The sequence below is a fragment of the Neofelis nebulosa genome, chromosome 10, assembly GCF_028018385.1.
Source record: "Neofelis nebulosa isolate mNeoNeb1 chromosome 10, mNeoNeb1.pri, whole genome shotgun sequence".
Taxonomy (NCBI): domain Eukaryota; kingdom Metazoa; phylum Chordata; class Mammalia; order Carnivora; family Felidae; genus Neofelis; species Neofelis nebulosa.
In genome coordinates, this window is record NC_080791.1 from 26,933,591 (window position 1) to 26,959,008 (window position 25,418).

General features: G+C 39.8%; 1 protein-coding gene and 1 long non-coding RNA gene across 4 annotated transcripts in view; one reads left to right on the forward strand and one right to left on the reverse strand.

Annotated features, from left to right (window-relative positions):
- The window catches only part of ZBTB44 (zinc finger and BTB domain containing 44), a 71,760-nt gene extending 57,830 nt beyond the window's left edge, over positions 1–13,930 (reverse strand). For 2 of the 3 annotated variants that reach the window (XM_058687326.1, XM_058687327.1), the window contains exon 1: positions 13,448–13,585. The gene's annotated coding sequence lies outside the window, so the exon portion shown is untranslated. Of the gene's footprint in view, positions 1–13,447 lie in introns of all 3 variants that reach the window. The other variant, XM_058687328.1, reaches the window with a different exon arrangement.
- A 145-nt stretch (positions 13,931–14,075) lies between these two features.
- The window catches only part of LOC131487067 (uncharacterized), a 73,626-nt gene continuing 62,283 nt past the window's right edge, over positions 14,076–25,418 (forward strand). Inside the window, exon 1 of the long non-coding RNA XR_009249592.1 lies at positions 14,076–15,126. This is a non-coding gene — a long non-coding RNA (uncharacterized LOC131487067). The remainder of the gene's footprint in view (positions 15,127–25,418) is intronic.

Here is a 25,418-nt window from a genome sequence, read left to right on the forward strand (position 1 = left end):
ACTATTTTATTTGCTCTTCCTTCTACCCTAGATTATCAGCCATACCTCTCATTAGTATGTCACTTTTTATTTTCTATTTTAAAGTTTTTATTGATTGATTTAGAGAGACCAACCGTGAGCAGGGGAGGGGCAGAGAGAAAGGAGGCAGAGAGAGAATTCCAAGCAGGCTCCACACTGTCAGCCCGACTTGGGTCTTGAACTCACTAAAACTGTGAGATCATAACCTGAGGCAAAACCAAGAGCCAGACACTCAACTGACTGAGCCACCCAGGTGCCTCTGTATGTCACTTTTTAGATTACAATATGCTTTTAAATATATTTTCTTTGGATCTTAAAGACCTTCTGAAGTAGATAAGGAAAACTCTTTAAAGAAAATAATATCAGAGAAAATAAGTGGCCTAACAGGGGCTTAAAATCAGAAACTCTGACTTTAATTACATCCTGTCCTTACTTTATTATTAAGCCATGATGCCTTTCCCTCCATTTAACTCCTGCAGTATTTTCTGTCTTGACCACTAATTTGGCAGTTTATATAATACCAATTTAGGTTTACCAGGGATTATACTCTGTCTCCTCTCCAAGGACAATTCCAATATATTTATGAAATCAATCATACCCGTGTTCTTTAAAAATCATTTCATAAGTGCTTGAGCTAGAACTGCTGTACAATAAACTGTATAATACAGTGTATAATTTGATCAGTTTTAACATATATCATCACTACGATCAAGATACGGAAAATTTCCATGACCCCTAGACATTTGTGCCTCTTTGCAATTTCTCCCTCCTACTCCTCTCAGGAACTAATAATTTGCTTTTCATTTTAGATTAGCTACATTTTCTAGAATTTTATATTAATAGAATTATATAATATAGACTTTCTTATTTATCTGGCTTCTTTCACTGGGTATAATTATTGAGATTCATCCATGTTGTTGGGCTCAAGAATCTGGCTTTTTATTACTGAGTGCTGTTCTATTTGTATAGATATACCAGAATCTGTTTATCATTTAACTGTTGACAGACGTTTGAGTTATTTCCAGTTTGAGGCTATTACAAATAAAGCTGTTATGAACATTTGTGTAAAATCTTCATGGACATTACATGGAGGTTCTTAATAATTTCTTTTTCTATACCATTTACATATTATCTTCTTTCTAGTAACACTAATTATAGTGCAGTGATTCTCACTGGGCATCCCTTTATGGCCGCAAAAGGATCATTGCTCTACCTCAGTAGCTTACGTATAATAGATGATCAACTGTTTACAGATCTTGCTGTCTTATAGATCCACATGCTACTTAAGAGACTGAGGTTGTGTGCATTCTATAAATGCCTAACAGAAAGGGCAATTAAAGAATGTTGGAAGAAACGTTTGTGGTTTATGGTGCTTATTTCTGGAATAAACATATTCTTTTACATTGAATTACATTATTAATAAAAGTGTAACTGCAAACAACAACAAAATAAAACTTGAAACAAAATACATGAAGTAAAGAGTTTAACATACACAACATGCAAATATTTTATAGAAAACCTGTTAAAACAGCTGGTTTAAGAACAGAAGAGCCATAACTCAAAGTAAAAACCTCATGCTAAAATTACACAGAATATGAAGGAACTAGTGAAAATTGCTACTCAATTACTTCTCTCTCTAAAAACTTATTAAGTTACAAGAGTATGTTTTTCACTATTATTTTCCTTAGAATCAAGATTTTTTTTCCCTTACAAATATTATAGCACCACAATTTTAAATTTTGTTCTAAGAAAACTTGTTATTCTGTTGTCACTGTAAGCAAAACCAAATATATGTATTTTTCTATGAAAGGAAGTACACTTTTTAGAATGGATTCACATGAGTACTCATATTTGAGAACACTTTTACTTTCTCTGAACACTTATAAAGTATATGTGATCTTTAATTTGATGATGGTTTATTTTCCAATAGTCTTCCTTAAGTGTTTATTAACGTTTTCAGGAAGAATTTCAAAGAGATTTCTGTATCTGAGCTATAAAGAAATCATTTAACTTTTATAACTAGCCATATTTTATAATCAAACAAAGATTTCAATCATTTTGCTACATGAAGAAGTCCTTCTTAGTTCAGAATTTAAGAGACTGAGATTTACCTGGACTAAAACAATAAATCAGTTAAACCTGTAACACTCAACTATTAGAATTTCCTCTCATTGCTGGTAGCCAGAGTCACGCTGATTGTTAATTTCTGTATCAAGAGAAGAGCAGTTAATACAGATTGATTAATTCACCAAGTGTCTTTATCTCTTTCTTGGCTCAGAATTCAGAGAAAGTAGTTTTTTAAATTGTTATAAATGAGGAAACTAAACGTTAAATTAACTTGCCTGCAGTCCTATAAATAAATAAGAACAGGATTTGAACAGAGGTCTATCTGACTAAAAAATTCAAATTCCCAGTCCCTTCCCCTATCCCATCATGTTGCTATTCACAAGGATTCAATCATAATACACAAGGAGTATCAGCTTTAACATCAATTCATTATTACTAGAAAGAAAGCTTGAAGTCGGGTCTTATTCACAGATCCTTACAGGAGCAAGTTAAATTCAAGTCAGTTTTAGTTAATTAGCATTTAAAGAGTTCTTTTTTTTTTCCCTAAAGAGTTTTTAAGTGCTCACATCAACTACTGGAGTTCCAATGTGTTTGTTTTAAAATATGTACACAAGTACAGTGGCTTTACCCAACAGGCCTTTGCACTGCTGCCAACTTTATTTTTATTTTGAGAGAGAGAAAGCACAAGCAGGGGAGGGGCAGAGAGAGAGGAAGAGAGAGAGAATCCCAAGCCAGCTCCGAAATGTCAGTGCAGAGCCTGACGTGGGACTTAAACTCACAAACCCAGCCGTGATATCATCACACGAGCAGAAATCAAGAGCCAGACGCTCAACCGACTGAGCCACCCAGGTGTCCCTACTGCTGAACTTTAAATGTGTCTTATTATGGATTCAATCTTGTCTCCTCCCTGTCCAATATGTTGAAGTCTTATGCCCCACAACTGAGAATGTTACCTTATTGGGAAACAGGCTCTCTACAAAGGTAATCAAGTTAAAATGATGTAATTAGGATGTCGTTATATAAAGGGGATATGACACACAGGGAGAACAAGTGAGGACTGGAGGTATACTGCCACAAGCCAGAGGCAAGAAGAAAGGCCCTTATAGAAGGGATCGTGCCTGGGTCGCCTGAGTGGCTCAGTCAGTCAAGTATCCGACTTCGGCTCACATGATCCCATGGCTCGGTGCTGACAGCTCAGAGCCTGGAGCCTGCTTCAGATTCTGTGTCTCCATCTCTCTCTCTCTGCCCCTCCCCCGCTGGCACTCTGTATCTCTCTCCCTTCCAAAAATAAACAAACATTTAAAAAAATTTACCGAAGAATAGATAGTTCCCTCATAGGTTCCTTCCCTCAGAAGGAACCAACCCTTCCAACAATTTGATTGTGGACTTGATTTAACTACACTAAATTTTAACGAACTCAATATTTCAATTAAAAGGCAGAATAGGGGGTGCCTGGGTGGCTCAGTCGGTTGAGCGTCCGACTTCAGCTCAGGTCACGATCTCGCGGTCCATGAGTTCGAGCCCCACGTCGGGCTCTGGGCTGATGGCTCGGAGCCTGGAGCCTGCTTCCGATTCTGTGTCTCCCTCTCTCTCTGCCCCTCCCCCGTTCATGCTCTGTCTCTGTCTCAAAAATAAAAATAAACATTAAAAAAAATAAAAATAAAAAAATAAAAGGCAGAATAGAATTAAAAATCCAAGCCCAACTATATGCTCTTTATAAGAAAGAAAGAAATAAAAGGACACAGGTATGTTAGAAGATATACCATGCAGACAATAAAGACAGATAGGCTGGAGTGATATTTTTAATATCAGATAGACTTCAAGACAAAAATATTACCAGAGATACAGAGGTGTGTAACAATAAGAAATGTGTGTGCACCTAATAACAATGCTTTAAAATACAAGCAGCAAACACTGACAGAATTAAGGAGAAAGACAACCCGTAAAAATACTTGGAAATTTTAATACCCCTCTCAATAACTGGTAGAATTGGGCCCCCTTCCAAAAAAAAGTCAGTGAAGACATAAAAAGATCTGACCAATACCACCAATCACCTTGACTTGATATTTATAGTGCAGAATACACATTCTTTTCAAGTGTAACACAGTATGCTTATCAAAACAGATATGCTGGGTCATAAGACAAATCTTAATAAATTTTAAAGTAATGAATGCACACAAAAGTGTTCTCTCTATATATACACACAATTAGAAATCAATGAGTTATCGAGAAAACCTCAAATATTTGGAAATAAAATGTTGAAATAATCCATAGGTTTATTGAAGGAATCAATGAGGGAAACAGAAAAGTATTTTTTATTGAGTAATAATTAAAATACATTATTAACATTTGTGGGATGCTGCTAAAGCAGTGCTTAAGGTAAAAATTATAGCTTTCAATATACATATTAGAAAAGAATGTCTAAAAAAAAACAATCAATGGCCTATGACCATACACCCTGCCACCTCCCATTAGGATGACTCCGATTAAATAAAAAATCACAAATCACACAGAAAATAACAAGTGTTGGTGAGGATGTGGAGGAAAAAAATCCTTGTGCACCACTGGTAGGAATGTAAGTGTAGCCACTGTGTAAAACAGTATTGGGGTGCATAAAAACTTAAAAATAGAATTATCATATGATCCAGCAATTCTACTTCTGGTATATACCCAAAAGAATTGAAAGCAGGGACATGAACATCTATTTGTATGCAAATATCCATAGGAGTATTATTCACAATGGCCAAAAGGTAGAGATACTCCAAGTGTCTGTCAATAGATGATGGATAAACAAGATGTGATATATACATACAACGGGATATCATTTAGTCTTAAAAATGAAGGGATTTTGATAGGCACTACAATATGAATAAGTCCTGAGGATATTATGCTAAATGAAATACGCCAGTCACAAAAGGACATTGTATGATGGCGATATGAGGTTTCCAGAGTAGTCAGAGTCATAGAAACAAAGTAGAAGGATGGCTGCCAGGGGCTTAGGGAGGGAGAAGAATGGAAAGTTATTATTTAATGGGTACAGAGTTACAGTTTTGCAAGATAAGAAGAGTTCTAGAGATGAATGGTGGTGATGGTTGCATAACAGTGTGAATGTATTTTATGCTACTGAACTGTACACTTAAAAATAGTTAAGGAAATAAATATGTAAATGTATATTTCACTGCAATTAAAATAAATCAGGGCGCCTGAGTGGCTCAGTTGGTTGAGCATCTTGAATCTTGATTTCGGCTCAGGTCATGATCTCAGGGACCTGGGATGAAGCCCTGCATCCGGCTCTGTGCTGAATATGGAGCCTGCTTAAGATTCCCGCGCCCCTCCCCTCCGCCCCCCCTCCCCCCCCCCCGCTCTTTCCTCTACTCACACAGGTGCTCTCTAAATTAAAAATAAATAAAAAATTAAAATAAAATTTAAAAAATCAATGGCCTAGGCTTCTACCATTGAAGAGGAAATAGAGCACAGAACAAATTAAAGCCAAAATGGTTCTTTAAAGAGAATCTAGCTACAATGCAAAATTGATAAACCTTCAGCTAGAATGATGAGGAAAAACAGAGGAGGAAAAAGCGGGTGGGAGACAGCAAAAAGAAAACCTGGAAAAGATATACAGAATGACCAGGATGGTAGAATATTCCAAAAACCAAGGGTGCAGAATATCTCAAGGAGTGGTTTTCAGTGTCAAATGCTGCTGATAGGTCAAATAAGATATAAACCAGTCTATTCAATATAATCACAAGGAAATACTGATGACCTTATAATAGCACATAGTAGAGAGTTAGACTGCAATTGATAAAGAATGTACAGAAATGAGGAAGTAAAAACTGTGAGTATAGACAATCCAATCTGAAGAAGTCTGCTTCTAAAGATAGAGCAAGGGAGTTCACTGGAGGGAAATAAGGGCTCAAAGGAGGATGCTGGTATTTTTATAGAATGGGAGAAACTAGAGAATGCTTTTCCCCCAGATTTATTATTTTTATTGTGGTAAAATATAGACAGATTGTTTTGATAGTTGTTGGAAAAGACTCAGAGAAAAAGGAAAAGTTGAAGATACAGGAAACAGTGATAACAGACAACACAAGGTCCCTGGACAGGGAGAAACCGGATTCAATGCCGGAGTGAAAAAATTAGCCTTAAACCGGAGACCCAGTGACAGGAAAAAAGAGTTCAAGGAAGGGTGCAGTTACAGTTTATAGGTGGGTGGTGACAAGTAGTGAGAGTTCCTGTCTGACAGCTTTGGCTTTTATGTTATTTCTCTTTGAAACTATAGGTAGAGGTAGAATGCTGAGAAGAGAGGAGATAAAGTACAATTTTGAGGAAAATGAAACATGAGAAATGTATGGAGACAAAAAACCCAGAAGGACGGCTAGGAGGTACTGAAAGACCCAAATAAAACTGGGAGACCACAAATTTGTGGTGGCAATAATCTATGGTTTTTGAGTTTTATCTCAATAAACTGTAAAAAAAAAAAATCAATGACTTTGAATTATTCTTTAAAAAAGAACAATAATCACAAGTCAATATTAACACTTATATAGTACTCAATATGTACCAGGCATTGTTCTAAGTACTTTTTGCATATTAAAAAATTTAATTTTCACACAATCTTGGAATAGGTATCCTGTGGCATCTTCATTTTACCAACAAGGAAAACAAAGCACAAAGAAGTTAAGGGAACTGGCCCAAGATCACACAAGTAGTAAGTAAAAGAGTCAAGATTTGAACCCAGTCTGCTCTTAACACTATTCTGTACTGGCTCTCAAAGTAAACCTAGTTGAGCAAAGTAGAAAGAAATGAGGAAGACATAATACCAAGTTGGCCAAAAAAACAGAGGCAGTGACTCCTGTAATACAAACAATTCTCACAGAAGTATGGTTTGTATAGTTTTATACGGCACGCAAAAGGCACCAAACATAAAAGCAACTGTGCTCATACAGTAACAGAAAGTCACAAAAAAAGTGAGCAGTGTTGGCAGATCCAAAGCAGAAAGGAGAAAAACAAAGAGCCAAAAAAAAAAAAAAAGTAAAATTCAGGTAGTCAAAACGTAAAAAGGACAAAAAGATAAAGTGGAAGAAAGAAAACATACAACACACACACACACCAGTAAATACCACCAGTAAAAGAAATACTAACTGGAAGCAAAGTAGGTATGTCTGAGTCCCTGAAAACTCATACATTTTATTTTTCTGTTTAGACCAAAGATTTCCCAATTTTATCAAAGAGCACAAATAAGATATTTAATAGAAACTAGTATTGAATATGCTTGCTTTTCCTTGCTAATAGTAGGTGAGGATCAGACACTTAGCAAGTTAAGATCTAAATTAAGAGGAAATCAGTTAAATCTAAAGTTGCTTCAGAGGCCAGAGGGGTAGCAGTTCCACAAAATTCTGATTCCAGAGATTCAGTCTTGGTTATATGCTACCCCAACACGTCTGTAGTTGTGCTGAATACATCCAAAACAATCAAAGCCAAATGAATAGCCAATTCCCTCAGCACATAGAAATACATACATTTTAATAGCTGTAGGATAGCAATACAGAATACAGAAACTGTAAATTGAGTGGGTATAAACCAATTGTAAGTTTTTAAAGCTATACTAAAAATTATTAAAATAGGAGAACATTCAATGTGGAAACAAGGACAATGTTCTCCAAGAAGAGTGACACATTTTCATCCACCAGTTTTCACTATTCTAAGAAGGAAATATCAGTATGACATACCATGATGATACAAGTCAGTGATTTACTCCACAATGAGTTATGTAAACATGTGCTAAGTTCACCTTTGGCACTAATAATGTTAGTGAAGAAATTAATGTACCTTCAAGCAGGAGTATAATACAAATCTAATGTATACAATCACTATTTAGATCCTGTGACTAAGAATCTAGAGACTTCCAGCTTATTGCCTAAAATGGGGTGATGTATTTCTAACATAAAGAACAAAAAAACCAACGTGGCTTTCAGTTTAACAGGGGATAAATTTTGCCCTATCATTCTTAGGTATCTGGAGAATCATCTGTTGCGGTCATCAACGTGGGACATTTAAAGTAAAAACACCCCAGGGGTGCCTGGGGGGCTCAGTCAGTATCTGGTCATCAATGTGGGGCATTTAAAGTAAAAACACCCCAGGGGTGCCTGGGGGGCTCAGTCAGTATCTGGTCATCAATGTGGGGCATTTAAAGTAAAAACACCCTAGGGGGGCCCTGGGGGGGGAGGGGAAGGGGGGGAGAGGAGGGGGCTCAGTCGGTTAAGTGTCCGACTTCAGCTCAGGTCATGATCTCACAGTTTGTGGGTTCCAGCCTGCATGGGGTTCTGTGTTGATAGCTGGGAGTCTGAAGCGTGCTTCAGATTCTGTGTCTCTCTCTCTCTGCCCCTCCCCTACTTGTGCTGTCTCTCAAAAATAAAGGTTAAAAAAATTTTTTTAAAGTAAAAACTCCCCATAAAGTTTATATGAAAAGTATGCTCAATAGCAGTCTACAAAATATCAGAAAACTACAAGGAGAAAAATATATACATACATTTGATATATGTAATATTTTTAAAGATATTAAAAAACTATAGCCGGAAGGAGCCTAATTAATTAGGGATCCCCTAACTAATGAAGAAAACCCCTTTAAAAGAGCCTTTGATGCTTGACCACTTTCAGTGACAAGTGTTTTATCCTTTATAGGCTAGGAAGACATACTAAAAATTTAAGAGAACCATTCTAGGCATAGAGGATATCGCTCGTTACTGGTTTTTATACAGCCATCAAAATTGTCTTATAATTACAATATACTGTTAATCACTCCCTCCAACATTTTATTATGAAAAATTTCAGACAAAGCAGAAATTTAAAGAATTTTACAAATGAATGCTTGCATAACCATACCTAGATTCTACCATTAACATTATAATACTTGATTTATCACATATCTATCCATCTGCCAATCCATCTTGCTTTCTGATGTTGTACTATGTAAAGTTTATTTATTTTTGAGACAGAGAGGGAGAGAGAATCCCAAGCAGGTTCTGCACTGTCAGCACAGAGCCCGATACGGCGCTCAATCCCACAAACCCAGAGACCATGAACTGAGCTGAAATCAAGAGTTGGACTGGACATTCAAACAACTGAGCCACCAAGGCATCTCCTAAACTATGCAGTTTCTGAAGCAAAGTCTGATAGTAATACTAAGGACGTATAATAAACCTGACAAGCACTTGGGGCTCTTGGCATGTAATCTTCGGTGTTGCTACAGGACAAACATCAACCATATAATTCCTTTAATTCATGGTGAGTGAAAATATATTTTATTACCCGTTATATTTAGCTATGAGGTGTACCAAAGTAGTAAAATGCTAATTCTGATGACAGACTTGAGTTTGAAACCTGGATATCAGTTTCCTTACTTGCTAAATAAGATATTAGGCAATATCAAGAGTTAGTGTGAAATTTAAATGAGATGTTGTATGCAATGTTTAGTACAATGGCTTTTTGAAAGGGCTCAACAAACGTTAGCAATTATCATCATTAGCATATTCATCCATTCAGTCTACCCACAATAGGTTCTACTTGTTATGTGGTTATACATACCTATGCAATTATTTGTGGCATTTCCCTCCTACTTTGTGTTCTAATAATATTGGGAAATCTATTTTACTGAGATTAAAGAGAGAATGAGGGGGAATAGGTCCAAAGCACATGCATTCTCCATTTTCCCACTCCACTCCCTTAAGGAAATCTATATTCACTCTGTTACCAAAAGCAGTAGTGGTATACACGAGGAAAACACACTGGACACATCTTTTGCTTTTTAGCACCTGGGTGACAGGTGATTGATAAACTGCCTAATTGTGCTCTGCCCACTTTAGATAACCACTGCTCCCTCCTAATCCCTCATTTGAACACATAATTATAATTTCTATAAAATTTTGCCCAATCCAAATGTGCTGTCGTCACTGATCACATGTCCAAATGCCTTTTATATCTGCAGAAAGCATATGTATGTCAATTTTGTTGTGTGGCATGCAAGTGGATGAAAGACACAAAACTTCCACCACCTACATACCTCTTTAAAGACATATTTTCAAGTAGAAGCTTGTAAAAACAAGCTTGAAATCTACTTTTCTGCTCACATTGAAAGATTAGTCTTAATGTTTTCTCTTTGCCAGAGGAATCAGAATCTAATTGCAAAACTTAAAATTACTCCTATATCACTTCAAGCAAGTAACATACTCTACTGATAAACCTTCTGCAGTTAAGATATATATTAGATATTAAAAGGTATGGCAAAGATAAAGAATACTTCATCTTAAAAATTAATTTGGGTGAGACTTCTTTAGCCATACTTTCAAAAAATTATTTGTCTTTTGAACCATGTATTTTACATATTCAAAAATAAATACAACTCTAAAATAATAAATAAAACCAATGAACCATATCAAATTGGTAGCTAAACAAACAGAAAAATATTCCAAGGGACTTCTGAACACCCTAAGCATTCCCATTATACACCCTTCATAGAATATATTCTAAGGACAAAAATAAGTGCAAAGAACTCTTAAAATTTGGGGGAAGTTTAATGATAGTAGAATATTGTTACGGTTATTTTTAAATGACTGCATGTATACACAGTAGGATAAAGTATGTAAATTCTATTAGGCACCAAGATTTTCATTTGAGACAAATATAAAATCAAAGAAGTCTGCTATGTTAAATCTGAATTGGATATATCACTATGAACGTATGATTGAATAAGCAAAAAACATTTTTCAGTTCTCTCCTCTGAAAGGGCCTCGAAGCAATGATATTCCAGCAGCAATGAATATGCCAACATCCTGATCTTGGTATCTACATACCATTTCTCATCAAAAAGAACCAAGACTCCTTAAACAACCCATTCCAGATCCAGAGCAAAGAAAGTAACAAGGCAAGCGTAGGGTACCTTGTGCCAGAAAGCACCCCAAGAGTGCTTCAATGGCAAGCAGGAGTTAAAAAAAAAAAAAAAAAGACACAGGAGCCAGGGTGAAAGGGTTCCTACTGTCCAAATGTGGGGCAATTTGATCGAAAAGAAAAATGACTGTAATGGTTATTCAAAAAAATGCACGCATTAAAACCCAGCAGTCCATAGTGTGTCATGCAAAAAAGGAAGAAAAAAAAATCTCATTCGCCATCATTGGGGTAATTATTTCCCTAACCCTTTACTCTGAATATTGATCACTGAAGGGAAGAAATTAAGCATTTGCTCCACATTTTTTAGGAAGAACTTTAGTTGCCCCTAGTTAATGATGAAAATCTTTCTTACAGAAAATCTCCAGTAAAAGTGATTTACTCAAAAGTCACCAAGGAGTGCTGAAATCACTAAGTAAAAGGTAGGATATTTGCTTGGTGTCAAAGTATTACCCCAAGGCTGCGTACAAATCACAAACAGGCAAACCACACCCTTATAACAGATTTGGTAGTCACCACTTTAGTGGTCATCTGGCATCACTAACAATGTAGCAGTCTGACATTATCTCCCTATTTATGAAGCAATATGAAGTACATAGTATTACCTATTAAAAATATTCTTGCCAAAGAAGTTTAACTTCAAGCTAATGAAGTTTTTCTTTAGACTTAACTTCCAGTAACAGAAAATTCAAGGGGATAGGGGAATAAATTAAAAGCCACTATGAGGAAATAGATAAAGTCTCGAATGTGGGAGCATTTATAAGACAACAGCTTTGGCCAACTAAGTGTCAGAAAAAAAAGGAGATGGGTACTAATCTTTTTAAAAGGGACTAAAGGCATAATCATCAAATGCAATGTATTCATCTTGACCAAATACTGAAAGGGAAAAAATTTCTCAAGGAGGCTTTAGAATAAAGGGGAAATTTGCATACGGATTATTTAGATAATGATTTGGGGGTTAAGTAGAAGCCTGTCCTTATTTTAAGGAAATACATGCTCAAATATTTGAAGGTCCTGATGTTTACAACTTACTTTCAAATGTTACACACAGAAAGACAGGGAGAAGACAGGAAACAATAAATGTTACTGACCCTAGGTTGTGGAGTATTCACTATTTTTTTCTCAACTTGATAAGGCAAATTTTTCGTAATGAAGTTAAAAGTGCACCTGTACTGAAAAGCAAGGTAGAAAATATTCCTACACTGGAATTATATCTGGGTACAAATTTCACTTGTAGTTGTGGGGCGTGAGGCAATTATCGTTAAATATGTTTCATCTATAAAATTCAAGGAATAGTATCTAAGTCATTAGGTTGTCCTGAGAATTAAATAAGACCACATATGTAAAATGCCTAGCAGTGTTGCACAAAATAAATCTGGTTTCCAGAATTAATGAATGTTAGCCTAAAATACGAGACTACAGGAAAACATGATTTTCACATTGCGTGATAAGGAAACTAACTACATTAGCTACAATTAAATATTATTAACCACTGGCAGTCAATGTGAAGTAATGAGGGAAATGAAGATTTATATAATGCTTTTTTTTTAATCCAATAATTCCAACTGAAAGCCTAGGCAAAAGGAAATCACAAAACTTTTACCTATCCAAACTATTTTCCATCTACCAAATTGTTTAGTTTATGGTATTAGCCTATATCCGAATAAAACTGTAAGAAAATAAGTGGAAGCGAATTTCTTCCTGACCTCAATAATCTACTTATGTGTTGAAAAACTTAAGTTTTTGTCTTCATTTCTGTAAGTTCCAATAAAGTATACAATTACTGGTCCTTATTCTAAATTCCGGTTAAGACTCACAGAACTCACAAGGATGCAATTTCCTTTAATCAGTTCTAATATACTTGTCATTTCACTTGCAGGTAACCTCTTTTCCTGGTTAGGCCAGCAGAAAATGACTAGATGAAGAGGGATCCTCAGGTAGGGAAGAAAAAGAGGTGCCCGCTGTTATTATTTTTTAAGAGTGCCATCCTTTTCTTTCCAGCACCAGAGAAAAAGCAGCAGGGGAGAGGGGGAAAACAGTGAGGTCTCAGGCTCGACCAGGTGAGAGGAGGTAACACCTCTGCCTTCTTTGGGTTAGGGTGTCGGGGCAAACGGGCATGCAAATGATGGGGAACACCCTGAAAGATCGGGGTGATTTCTCTTGGCGGGGGGGTGGGGGTGGGGGGTGGGCAAGGCTAGTCTCCTCCCTGATGGATTAAATGCCACCGAGGGGACCCTGTGGGGTGTCTCCCGGAGCGGATGGGGTAACAAGACCAGGCTTTCCTTTCCGTCCAGCGCCCAGATGGGGGACGCGTGGTGTCAGCCCCTCGGCGGGGGCACCCCGAAGACACAGGCGGCGAGAAGTGGCTGGCCCAGACCCCCGCTGGGACCGGGCGGCCCTCTCGCCCTCCCCTCCCCATTACCTGCGGGCGGCGGTGCCGGGGCCCGGAGGCCTGGTGCTCCTCCTCCTCCTCCCCGCCAGGCTGAGGCGGCGAGGTGGCGGCGGCGGCGGCGACAGCCCGGGGGGAGGGGGCGGAGCGCGCGGCTCGCTGCCTCTCTCCTCCCCCGGGAGGCTGAGGGGACCCTATCTCGGGCCGCCGCGCCTAGGCCCGTGGACAGCCTGTGGCTGGGGCATGGCGGTACAACCAGCAGCGTGCCTGCGAGGTGGGAGAGTGCGAAGCGGCTGGAGGGAAGCACCCGCGGCGCTCCGAGGGGCCTGAGGGGAGGAGCGAGGGGGCCCGGGGAGCCGCGCGCGGGCGGCCGTTGGGGGCGGTTGGCCGAGGGCTGGCGGCGGTTTGGGGAGCGCGGCGACGGCTCGCGTTTTTCTCGGCGGGGTGGGGAAGGGGAAGGGGAGTGAGGGGAGGGGAGGGGGAGGTTGGGAGGGAGCCGCCGCCGCGCGCGTGCGGGCCGGCGCCGCGGCCGTTGCCGCTCCGCTCACTCCAGCCTGTTTGGGGGCACTTTGTTTGTGTCCCACAATGCTCTGCGCGGGCGGCCGGGCTGGGGAAGGGGAGGGAAAGTGGGCGGGGCGGAACGAGCTCGGAGGCGGGGCGCCAGCGGGGTGGGGGTCGGGGAAAACGCGGTTAAAGCGCAAGCGCAGAAGAGGCCGCTCCCGGTCGTTGGGACTAGAGCTGTGGGTGCCTTGGTGTCCTTGCACACCCGGGGGTTTTGACACCGTCTGTGCGTGTTTCTGTATACGTACACGTGCGGATTTACATTAATATGCGGCATAAGTACTGCCCAATTTGTCCTTCCTCTAGCCGTCCCCACTTAACGCTGAGAGAAGCATTTCTAGGCATGGTTCACGCTTCTTGCATTTTTTTTTTCTTTGAACTGAAAACGAAAGAAACTCCTCGTTTCTCGAGTGGTTTCTGTAGCGGGGCTGAAACCGGAACGCCCAGCCTCTTTCTCTCGGTGAGGTGGGTGAGTCAGTAGTCCGCCCATTTTTCACCCTGGGAACGAAGGCCAGCGAAGAGGTAAGACCAAACAGGTGAGGGACGCGGTCCCTTACTTTGTAGACAACAAGCCCGCGGCCGGTCTGCCCGATCCCGAACCGCCTTTGCACCCACTGGCATTCTCTCAAGGTGCTCTAAGATTGTTCTAGCATTTCTCTGGGCGATCTGGCAGGAAGTGCGGTTCTGAAATGACTGGAGAAATCAACACTCAAATCTGTCTCATTCCCCCAAACACGGGGGCACCTAGAGCTGTTCAAAAAATGTGCCAATTCCTTACACAACCTCGAGTCTCATTTTATTACGCCATCACTTCCTCGGGGCCTTCCCGCGGGGGGAGTGTGCGCTGCACCCCAAAGTGACCGATACTGCCTGAGGGATTTTAAAGTTCTTGGTCTACTGCAGAGTCCTGTAAAGTGTTAAAATACCCAAGACCCTAAGTGCTCGCTTCCGCAGGCCGGGCGGGACTTGAGACCCGGCGGTAGGAGGGGCGCGCACTGCAGGCGGAAGCGCGCCCCAGGTGCGTGGAGGCTGACTGGGTTGCCGGCCTAGAGGCCCAGAGCGCCTCGGGCTTTTTGCTCTGAGTAGTGTGTTTTCCCACGCCTCCAGCTTTGGAGCCGAAAGACTTCTCTCCAAAGGGCTTTTTGTGCAAGGTGAGTTGACGTCCTGCTTGACGTGGAGTGGATTTTTTCTCTGAAATACTTGGCGGCATCTAACATCAACCCCTTCTCTAATCCCTTTGAGAAAAAGCCAAGCATCTTGGCGCCCTAATTCTTTTTTTTAATTTTTTTTTCTTTTTTAACGTTTATTTATTTTTCAGACAGAGAGAGACACAGCATGAACGGGGGAGGGGCAGAGAGAGAGGGAAACACAGAATCGGAAGCAGGCTCCAGGCTCTGAGCCATCAGCCCAGAGCCCGACCCGGGGCTCGAACCCGCGGACCGCGAGATCGTGACCTGAGCCGAGGTCGGACGCTTAACCGACTGAGCCACCCAGGCGCCCCTTGGCGCCCTAATTCTAACCATTGTACTCTACTTGAGAAATAAAGGCAATGAAAATAACGTCTAATTTTATAGTCTTTTACAGTTACAACACATTCTCAAGTATGTAAAATGTTCAATCCCTCATGGCAATTATACTATATAGATTTCACAATTATACCCACCATCATTTTTATTATTCCCATTTAACAGATGAGAAAAGTCAGAAGGATGCGAATTAGGCCCAGCAAGTTTTGTGCTGAGATTTGCAGAAGGAGAAGGCAGAGGCTTAACCTTAGGAGAGGGATGACAGCAACAGCAAGGATCTGGAAGGGGCAGGAGCTTGAGGCCCTGGTGGGGTTTGTGTTAGAGTGTGAGCAGAAGGTAAAAACTGGAGAAGAGTCAGGGTGGGAATAAAGGAGTGAAACAAATCCCATCTATCTACCTAGGGCATTTGATAAGTCAGTCAGTAAAACTCATTAGGTAAACCTTGACTGTTTCTTAAGGGACCCAGGTGGCAGCTCCTTCAGAGGCTAGAGGAGTGGTGTTGACACACACAAAAATCTTTCCTGAGGTTATTCTCACCTCTCCTTTTCTCTTCCTTTTGTGCTTTTGAATTCTATATTTAAAAACTCCATCATCTCTCACCCCACCTTCACCCCAGGTGTGGAGGATCAGTTAACCAACAAAAGGCTGTTGGGCCCTAAGGGCACAGTGCTAGATACTTGGAGAGGGTGTGAGAAAAAATACCGAGATTAACTTTGTAGGAGCCCTCTCTCTGTTTTGGCTTTGGGCAGGGTCAGTTTCTGTGGCTACTGCAGCCTCCCACCTTTTTCTTCCTGGGCGAGAAGAGACTTGCCTTTGGGTTGGTGGAATAAGTAGGCCTTTCTTTGACAGTAGGTTAAATAATACTGCTGCAGGATTTTATGAAACCAGAATCCTGCTCACAGGTGAAACAAACAAATGAAAACCCCATGAGGAACTTTAATTATTAACCTGGTATAGATGATTCTGAGGAAATCAAGTTCCAGGGAGACAGCTTATTTCAGCCATGAGATGTTTTGGGGACCAAATTTTGGCACAAATGGCAGTTTCTTGTAGTAGACCCTTAGAACTGAATGGGTATTTAGTTTTTTAGTCCCCAATTTATTTTAGAGCTAGAATGCTTTCAACTCAACAGAAAGATCTCTAGTCTGACTTGGATAATCCCAGTGGAGGAGAGCTTATTACTGCACAAATCATCCTTGTTCTCTTATTAGATCATCCCAACTGATTAAAAATACCTTGCTCCCCACCCCAAACTTTGCACCTCTTGTATTTTCATTTCGTCATCCACTTAATTGAACTGATAGCAAAAAATCTGTTATAAGATGGCCAACAGGACTGATAGGGAAATTCCAGTCCCAGAGGGAAGGCTCTTCTGGGTTCTTCTTCCTGCCCCACTTGCCATGCGTGCGCCAAGTTGTCACTAATACAGAAGTAACAGACTATAAATTGTTCCTTCTGCTTATGCTCAGGACTCAGACCCCTGGAGAGTGATCTCCTCTGAGCCTCTGGTGTGAAATAAGCCTCCTGCCTTCCAAGATCTCCGAGTGCCACTTGGTTCCTTCACCAGGTGATCCAGACCAGGTTCCGTAACAGGACAAGTCATGTCGGCTACCACCACTACATCGTGATTCCAATCCATTAACAAGTCTTGAATTTGTCCATTCCTGTTGCCACCATCCTAATCTAAAATACCAGTAGTTTGGGGGCACCTGAGTGGCTCAGTTGGTTAAGCGTCCAACTTTGGCTCAGGTCATGATCTCGAGATTCTTGAGTTCAAGCCCCTGGGGCTCTGTGCTGACAGCTCTGAGCCTGAAGCCTGCTTCAGATTCTGTGTCTTCCTCCCTTGCCCCTCCCCCTCCTTTCTGCCCCTTTCCCTCTCATTTCTGTCTCTCAAAAATAAACAACAAAAAAATAAAATAAAAAATAAAATACCAATAGTTTGTGCCTGGAGAATTATAATATCACTTATTTGGTTTTTCAAATACCCTCTTTCTTCCCTTCATTCTCTACATGGTTGGCAGTATAAGAATGCATAAGGATCATATTGCACAACAATTGGCTTCCTAGTGTTCTTAGGATAAAGTCCCCAAACCTTTAGGGTTTATGACACTGTACAATCTGGACTATGTCAATATCTTCAGCTTCATCTGTTATTTTTTTTTTTTTTTAATTTTTTTTTTAATGTTTTTTATTTATTTTTGGGACAGAGAGAGACAGAGCATGAACGGGGGAGGGGCAGAGAGAGAGGGAGACACAGAATCGGAAACAGGCTCCAGGCTCCGAGCCATCAGCCCAGAGCCTGACGCGGGGCTCGAACTCACGGACCGCGAGATCGTGACCTGGCTGAAGTCGGACGCTTAACCGATTGCGCCACCCAGGCGCCCCTTCATCTGTTATTATACTCTGTCAAGGAACATGCCAGTCAGAGAATTTTTCCCCCACATCTTCTAAAATGCCACACTCTTTCTGCCAATGCACACATTATTCCCTCTGTGTAGAAATACTTTCATTCCTTAGCTAATTCCTCTCAATATTCGCATCTCATTTATATATGAACTTCATTGAGGTGTAATTCACATGCCGTGGAGTTTACCCACTTAAAGTGTATAATTCAGTGGATTTTAGTGTATTCACAGAATTGTGCAGCCATCACCACAATCAATTTTTGAACATTCTCCTTACCCCAAGAAGAAACTCGTATACTCATTAGCAGTAATTACCACTGGAATTCTAATGACTCGTCATTCAACACTGTAATCCCAGAGCCTAGCACAGTGTCTAGCACATAATAGGCATTTGATAAACGTTTAATGGATGAACAAGTTGATGATGAAATACATGAATGTGGAAGCCAATTTTATCACCTGGTAGAATGGCAGCTTCCCAAGACCTACAATGTCAGGGAAAAAGCTTGTGTTTCAATAAATGTACCCATTCCTCCCTAAGATGCCAGAATACCCAAGATTAGATTTCATCCTTTTTATTTTTTGAAGATTCTTCTGGTCTTTAAGATACAACTATTTGAACACAACTCATCTTCAGAAAGGGAATTTATGGTTTAATTTTAATTTTTTCAAGGAAGTGGGCAGTGATTTAATCTTAATGCTTATGTCTGTTCTTAGTCCCACCTCCCCACCGGACACAATACTATTTTTCTCTTTCACATGATTCTCAACCAAACTTCTCAAAAGAATTATCTATACTCACTGTTCTTCATTTTTGAACTTTCTTCATTACTTCTCAACCCCTCTAATTTTATTTTCCCTTCACTCCACTAAAATCTTCTTAAAATCACCAGTTATTTTGATGTTGCTAATCCAAAGGTCACTTTTCACTGTTATTTTACTGGACTTTGGAGCAGCATTTGGTCTTGTTGACCATTCTTTGCAACTTGAACACTCTCTTCCTTGTCTTTACTGATATTCCCAGTGTGTATCCAAGGTTGAGAACCAGTGTTCATACTATATTCCTTGGCCAGTGATTCTTAAAATGAGGTACTCAGGCCTACATACAGCATCAGTGTCATCTGTCAAATTGTTAGAAATGTAAATTCTTTTTTTATTCTTATTTTTTAAAAATACAATTTATTGTCAAATTGGCTTATATACAACACCCAGTGCTCATCCCACCAAGTGCCCTCCTCAATGCCCATCACCCCTTTGCCCTCTCCACCCTCAATTTGCTTTCTGTATTTAGAGTCTCTTGTGGTTTGCCTCCCTCCCTCTCTGTAACTATTTTTTTCACCTTCCCTTCCCCCCTGGTCTTCTGTTAAGTGTCTCAAGATCCACATATGAGTGAAAACATATATTTGTCCTTCTCTGAATGACTTATTTCACTCAGCATAATACCTTCCAGTTCCATCCATGTTGCTGCAAATGGCATGATTCATTCTTTCTCATTGAGAAATGTAAATTCTTAAATCATCCCTAGGCCTATGAATCAGAAGCTCTGGGGTTAGGGCCCAGTGATCTGTGTTTGTATGAACTCTCCCAAGTATTTCGGATCAATGCTCAAGTCTGGAAACCAATGCCCAGGCAACTATTGATTCTTAAATGTATACCACTAGCCCAGTTCTGCCTACCCAGTTCCCTGTCTGCCTGTCTAACTGCCTATTAGTTCTACTTTGCTTGGTTGTCTCAGAGACACCTCAGACTCAACATGTCCAAAATAGAGTAATGGCCTTCTGTAAACATAGTTCTCGCTCATTGTTTTCTAAGTCACTGAAGGGTACCACTTCAGATCTAGAAATAAAACTCAGAAACCCAGAATCATCCCTGACACCTCCATCATACACATCCTTGCAGGATATCCAATTTATTATTCACTTATGTCAATTATGCTTTCCAAATTAAAGAAAAATAACTTTTTTGCAGTGAAGAATTTTACACGTATAAAATATAGAAGAGTTAAAAAAAACATAAAAAATATATAAGTGTGTACCTATCACCCAAGCCCCCAAATCCAACCAGTGGCCAATGTTGCTTCCTCCATACCCCCAGCGATTTTCCCCTTCCCATATTATTTTGAAGCAAATTGCAGATATCGTATGATTTTCTATGTAAATATTTGAGTCTATATCTCTACAAAAGATAGAAAAAATGCCACAATGCCATTATAATTTAAAAATAGCAATTATTTTATAATATAAATTATTTACATTTCCAATAGACTCATAAATATTACTATATATGTATAATTTGTTTCAGAGAGGAACTGGCTGATTTTCGTTGGTGTATCTTTTTTTAATTTTTTAAAATGTTTTAATTTTTTTTTGCTAATTTTTTTTTATGTTTATTTATTTTTGAGAGAGAGACAGAGTGTGATCAGGGGAGGGGCAGAGAGAAAGAGGGAGACAGAATCCAAAGCAAGCTCCAGGCTCTGAGCTGTCAGCACAAAGCCCGATGCAGGGCTCCAACTCACAAACCATTAGATCACGACCTGAGCTGAAGTTGGACACTTAACCGACTGAGCCACCCAGGCTCCCCAATTTATTTTAATTTTTTGAAAGAAAGAGACAGTATGAATAGGGAAGGGGCAGAGAGAGAGGGAGACACAGAATCTGAAGCAGGCTCCAGGCTTCTAGCTGTCAGCACAGAGCCCCAGGGTCTTACACTCAAGAATCTCGAGATCTTGACCTGAGCCAAAATTGGGCTTTTTTTAAAAAAAATTTTTATGTTTATTTTTGAGAGAGAGAGAGAGAGAGCAGGGGAGGGGAAGAGAGAGAGGGAGACACAGAATCCAAAGCAGGCTCTAGACTCCAAGTAGTCAGACACGGGGCTCGAACTCATGGGTTGTGAGATCAGGACCTAGCTGAAGACGGACCTTAACCAACTGAGCCACCCAGGTGCCCCTGGAAGTTGGACTCTTAACCAAATGAGCCACCCAGGCACCTCTGTTGCTGTATCTTTTAAATCTTCTGTATTTAACAGAATTTTTTTTTTTAACATTTATTTATTATTGACACAGAGAGAGAGAGTGCAAGCAGGGGAGGAGCAGAGAGAAAGGAGACACAGAATCCGAAGCGAGTTCCAGGCTCTGAGCTGTCAGCACAGAGCCTGATATGGGGCTCAAACTCACAAACCCTGAGATCATGACCTGAACTGAAGTCAGATGTTAACCGACTGCACCACCAAGGTGCCCCAATTCTCTATTTTTTAAAAAATAATCTTCTATATTTTTGTCTCTGTTTTCCTAGTAATATTTTATTTTTATTTAAGGAAGTAAGTTGTTTGTCCTGTAGTTTTGGCCACAATCTGAATTTTGTCAGTTGCATCCCCATGGTATACTTAACATGTTCCTTTGTCCTCTGTATTTTTTATAAATTGGTAGTAAGATCTAGATGTTTTATTAGATTCAGGTTTAATTTTTTAACAAGGTGTTTTCATAGGTGGTGGTGTGTTTTTCCATTAGAAGACATACAGTGTGTGCTTTTCTTTCTTCTAATGTAATCTCCTTTGTAACTGCTGTTGAGTAATGCCTGGAGAAATTCATTCGTTAGGAGTTTTAAATGGGGATATAATTCTATCATTCTTCACATATTAGCTGCAATGTTTCTACAGAGGGAAGTTACCCCTCTTCAATTATCAGATTACTTAGTGGTTTAATTTATATAAGACAGCAGGATAGATACTTGCTTCTTTCCCTTTTTACTAAATATCTCTTAACCCCGTCTACTCTCATTTTCAACTACTACCATCCTGATAAAAAATTCTTAACCTAACTTCCAAGATCTTGAATCTTTGTTATCCTCCTCCTCTTACAAGGTCCTGAATGCTCTTCTCCCTGACTATAAAAACCTCATTTTATACCTCTTTCCTTTTTTTTTTTAAATTTTTTTAACGTTTTTAAATTTATTATTAAGAGACAGAGAGCCACAGAGAATGAGCAGGGAAGGGGTAGAGAGAGGAGAGACACAGAATCTGAAGTAGGCTCCAGGCTCTGAGCTGTAAGCACATAGCCTGACGCGGGGCTGGAACTCACAAACTATGAGATCATGACCTGTGCCGAAGTAGGTCACCTAACCAACTGAGCCACCCAGGCACCTCGTTTTATACCTCTTTCTAGCTCCTTTTCTTACTATATCTGAGCCACACTGACCATTTTTTAAATTTCCTAAATCTTCAAGGTCTTTCCCATTTCAGGGCCTTTGTGCATGACCCCTCTGTCTGGAAAACTTTCTCCAACTTCCTCTTTCCATACTAACTCTTAAATTGCTTTCATAAGGAAGTTTAGACTGGTATTCCAATTATAACCTCTCATATCACCTTCTACTTATCCTTCATAGCACTTCTCGTAGTTGTATTTATGTGACTATTTCTTTAATATTTGCCCCTGCCACTGAACTATTAAGTTCCATGAAGGTAGGGACCATGTCTCCTTGGGCACAATATTTTTTTCCTAAGCTTAACGTAATGCTTGAAATATAGTATGTGCACAAATAATAAATGCTGAATTGAACAACACTGAATTGAAGTCAGATTTGGGAAAAATAAAATACTTTGTCTCTATTTTTAAAGAGCAAATATAAGTAACGTTTTTTGAGTGCAAAGTACCATTCTAAGTTCTTCTAATATTCACTACAACCATATGAAGTAGATATTATAATTATCTCTACTTCAACAGTTAAGGAAGCTAAAGAGAGATTTAAGCCATTTGCCCAAGCTCACGTAGATAGTAAATGTCAGAGTCAGGATTCAAATCTAAACAATCTAGCTCTAGAACCCAAGGCATCAGGTTAAAATCCTAATGTACTGCAATTTGTAGGAATACACTACGCAAATGTCTACGTTGGAGAGGAACTGACCTTAATTTTTTGAATCCTAAATTCAAAAATCCCAACCAAGGGGCTTACTGGTTTAGCTCAGGTCAGGTACTCATCCCTAAACCACTCACCTAATTCAAGGCAATGGACATGATAAGAACATGAGGCTTTCATGCCAGATATGTGGACGCTGAGGAACAGTTTCCAGGAGAATGGGGCATGCCAGGCAGACAATCTCATAGTAGAGTACACACATATTTCTTCCCATATATCCAATTTCATAAACTCCCTTGTCTGATATAATGTAATTTCATCACACAGAACAACAGATAGCTTGACACCTCTTACTGAGAAACTATTCAAAGACATCCCAGCTGCTACATTTATCTGATTCCCAGAATGAACAGAATCAAGTCTGGATATGCTTGTACACAATTTTGCAATCTATGGGCTAAATGACAAATTTAATGATCCTCAAAACAGTAGAGTCACAACCTTCACAAAGGGTCTAAAATCAGCTCCTGCCATGTGAGAAATTACCTTGGGGTACTGGTAGTGAGAAGTAAGGGGAAAGAGGTGAGGGAGATTAACATACTGTGGATAAGGTACAAGTGGGCTGAAAGACCCATACTACCCAAATATAGGCCATACAATGTTCCTAATCCTTTTTTTCCCTTCCTGTGTCAGCTTTCCTCACCTATGGTGAGGTAATGAGGATCAGAATTGAGTTTGAGCAGGGGTCCAACAGACTGAAGCTACATGGAGCCAACAGACACACTTGTCTATTAGAAAGATTGCAAAGGCAAGTATACCTAGTCAATAGCTGTATTTCACAAATTAGCCTGGTAAGTAGCTGTGGATTTATTCCACATTTCTTGGGCAGAGGACAAGTGAGGCCAGAATGGTATCATCTATGTATGGCTGATTTCAGACCTCATAAATGTTGAACACTTAAAGTACCTCATGCATCTTTAGTGAATTGTGAATATTTGGTACATCTTGGTTCTTCTTTCACTTTGTAGTTCAGAACATGTATGATCTACTTATTTTTATATCTCTCCAGTATACCCCTAATGCCATTTGCTTCTGTACTGTTTCATCTAGACTCCTTATTTTTTATTTTTCTTATTTTCTATAACAGAATTAAAAAGTCTTTTTTAAAAGTTTTATTTATTTGTTTGTTTATTTGTTTATATTTAAAGTAATCTCTACACCCAACATGGAGTTTGAATTCACAATTCTGCGATCAAGAGCTGCATGCTCTTCTGACTGAGCCAGCCAGGTGCCCCCAAAATTCTTTTTTTTTTTCTGAATTAAAAAAAAAATGTTTATTTATTTTTGAGAGAGAGAGAGAGAGACAGTGGTGAAGGGGCAGAGAGAGAGGAGGACACAGAATCTGAAGCAGGCTCCAGGCTCTGAGCCGTCAGCACAGAGCCCAATGTGGGGCTTGAACTCATGAACCATGAGATCACAACCTGAGCCAAAGTCGGATGCTTAACCAACTGAGCCACCCAGGTGCCCCGCCCTGAAAATTCTTAATACAACAAATGCATATTACAAATTTAAAAATCACGTATAGTTAAAATTACCTTTGAAAATCTCTTAAATCACTGTAAAGCAAAATGTGTAGTGTTTACGAGCCATATTGGAGGCTGCCACGCTGCCTCTCAATAAAGTCCAACACAGTGGATTTTTCCTCCTGTGTTGGAACAGATTGCTCTTTCTTCAACTGAGCACCAGAGGAAGTTGTTGGTTTCTATTTAGGGACTCTAGATGTGCACTCAGATTGCTAGGTGTCCACACTGCAACAGGCAGGAAACTGAGACCAGCTGAGGAATTGACACATTTATGTCTTCTCTCTCATGCTTACCCTGAACAGTTACTTGCTGAGTGAAATGATCTGATGCCTCTTTCTCTCAGGCCCACTTGAATTCATATGAATTAAATGTGTGTATGTTGTTCTAGAATACAAACGTAAAGTGATGAAAGACAAACAGGATATTTATAACTTAAAAACCTTTAGAAAGAAGAAAAGAGAAAGTGACATACACTGGTCACAGCTACAGATTTTATCTCCTATCTTGCTGGAGAGTTGAGTGAAGGAGATCATAGGACCAGCAGATCTCATAGACATTCATTTGTTAACTCACCCCCTTAGTAAGGAATAATTTCAGTATGTGTGCCCCAGGTTCTGTCTTCTGGGCGAATTTCCCCTGTTTATATCTCACAGGGCCATCCCTGAGAAAGAGCTTAGGGAGATTCCTCTGAAGAGGGAGGACTTGACTATTTTAGGGTGTACTTTTTGTTAGCATATACGTTTGGACTGTGGCTTGTCTTAAGGGTTAAGCAATAATAACAGCACCCTATGCAAGGATTGAGGGTTTTTGTTTTTGTTTTGTCAGTACTTCTTTAAGACTTTAGTTAGCTGCCTGTTGTTTTCATTTTGGGGGACAGTGAGTTTGTTAATAACCCAATCTAGAAGGCATTTGTGGTAAGGAGTATAAGATGGCGATTTACCAAACCTGTGACAGATGGTCATCTTTAGATCAATGCAATACTGTCCAGTGATAGGTATTACAAAAATAGAATTCCCATAGTAGCCATCTAGATGGGGGAAAAGGTGTTCCCAATTCCCTTGTGTTTTCCTAATGCGGGC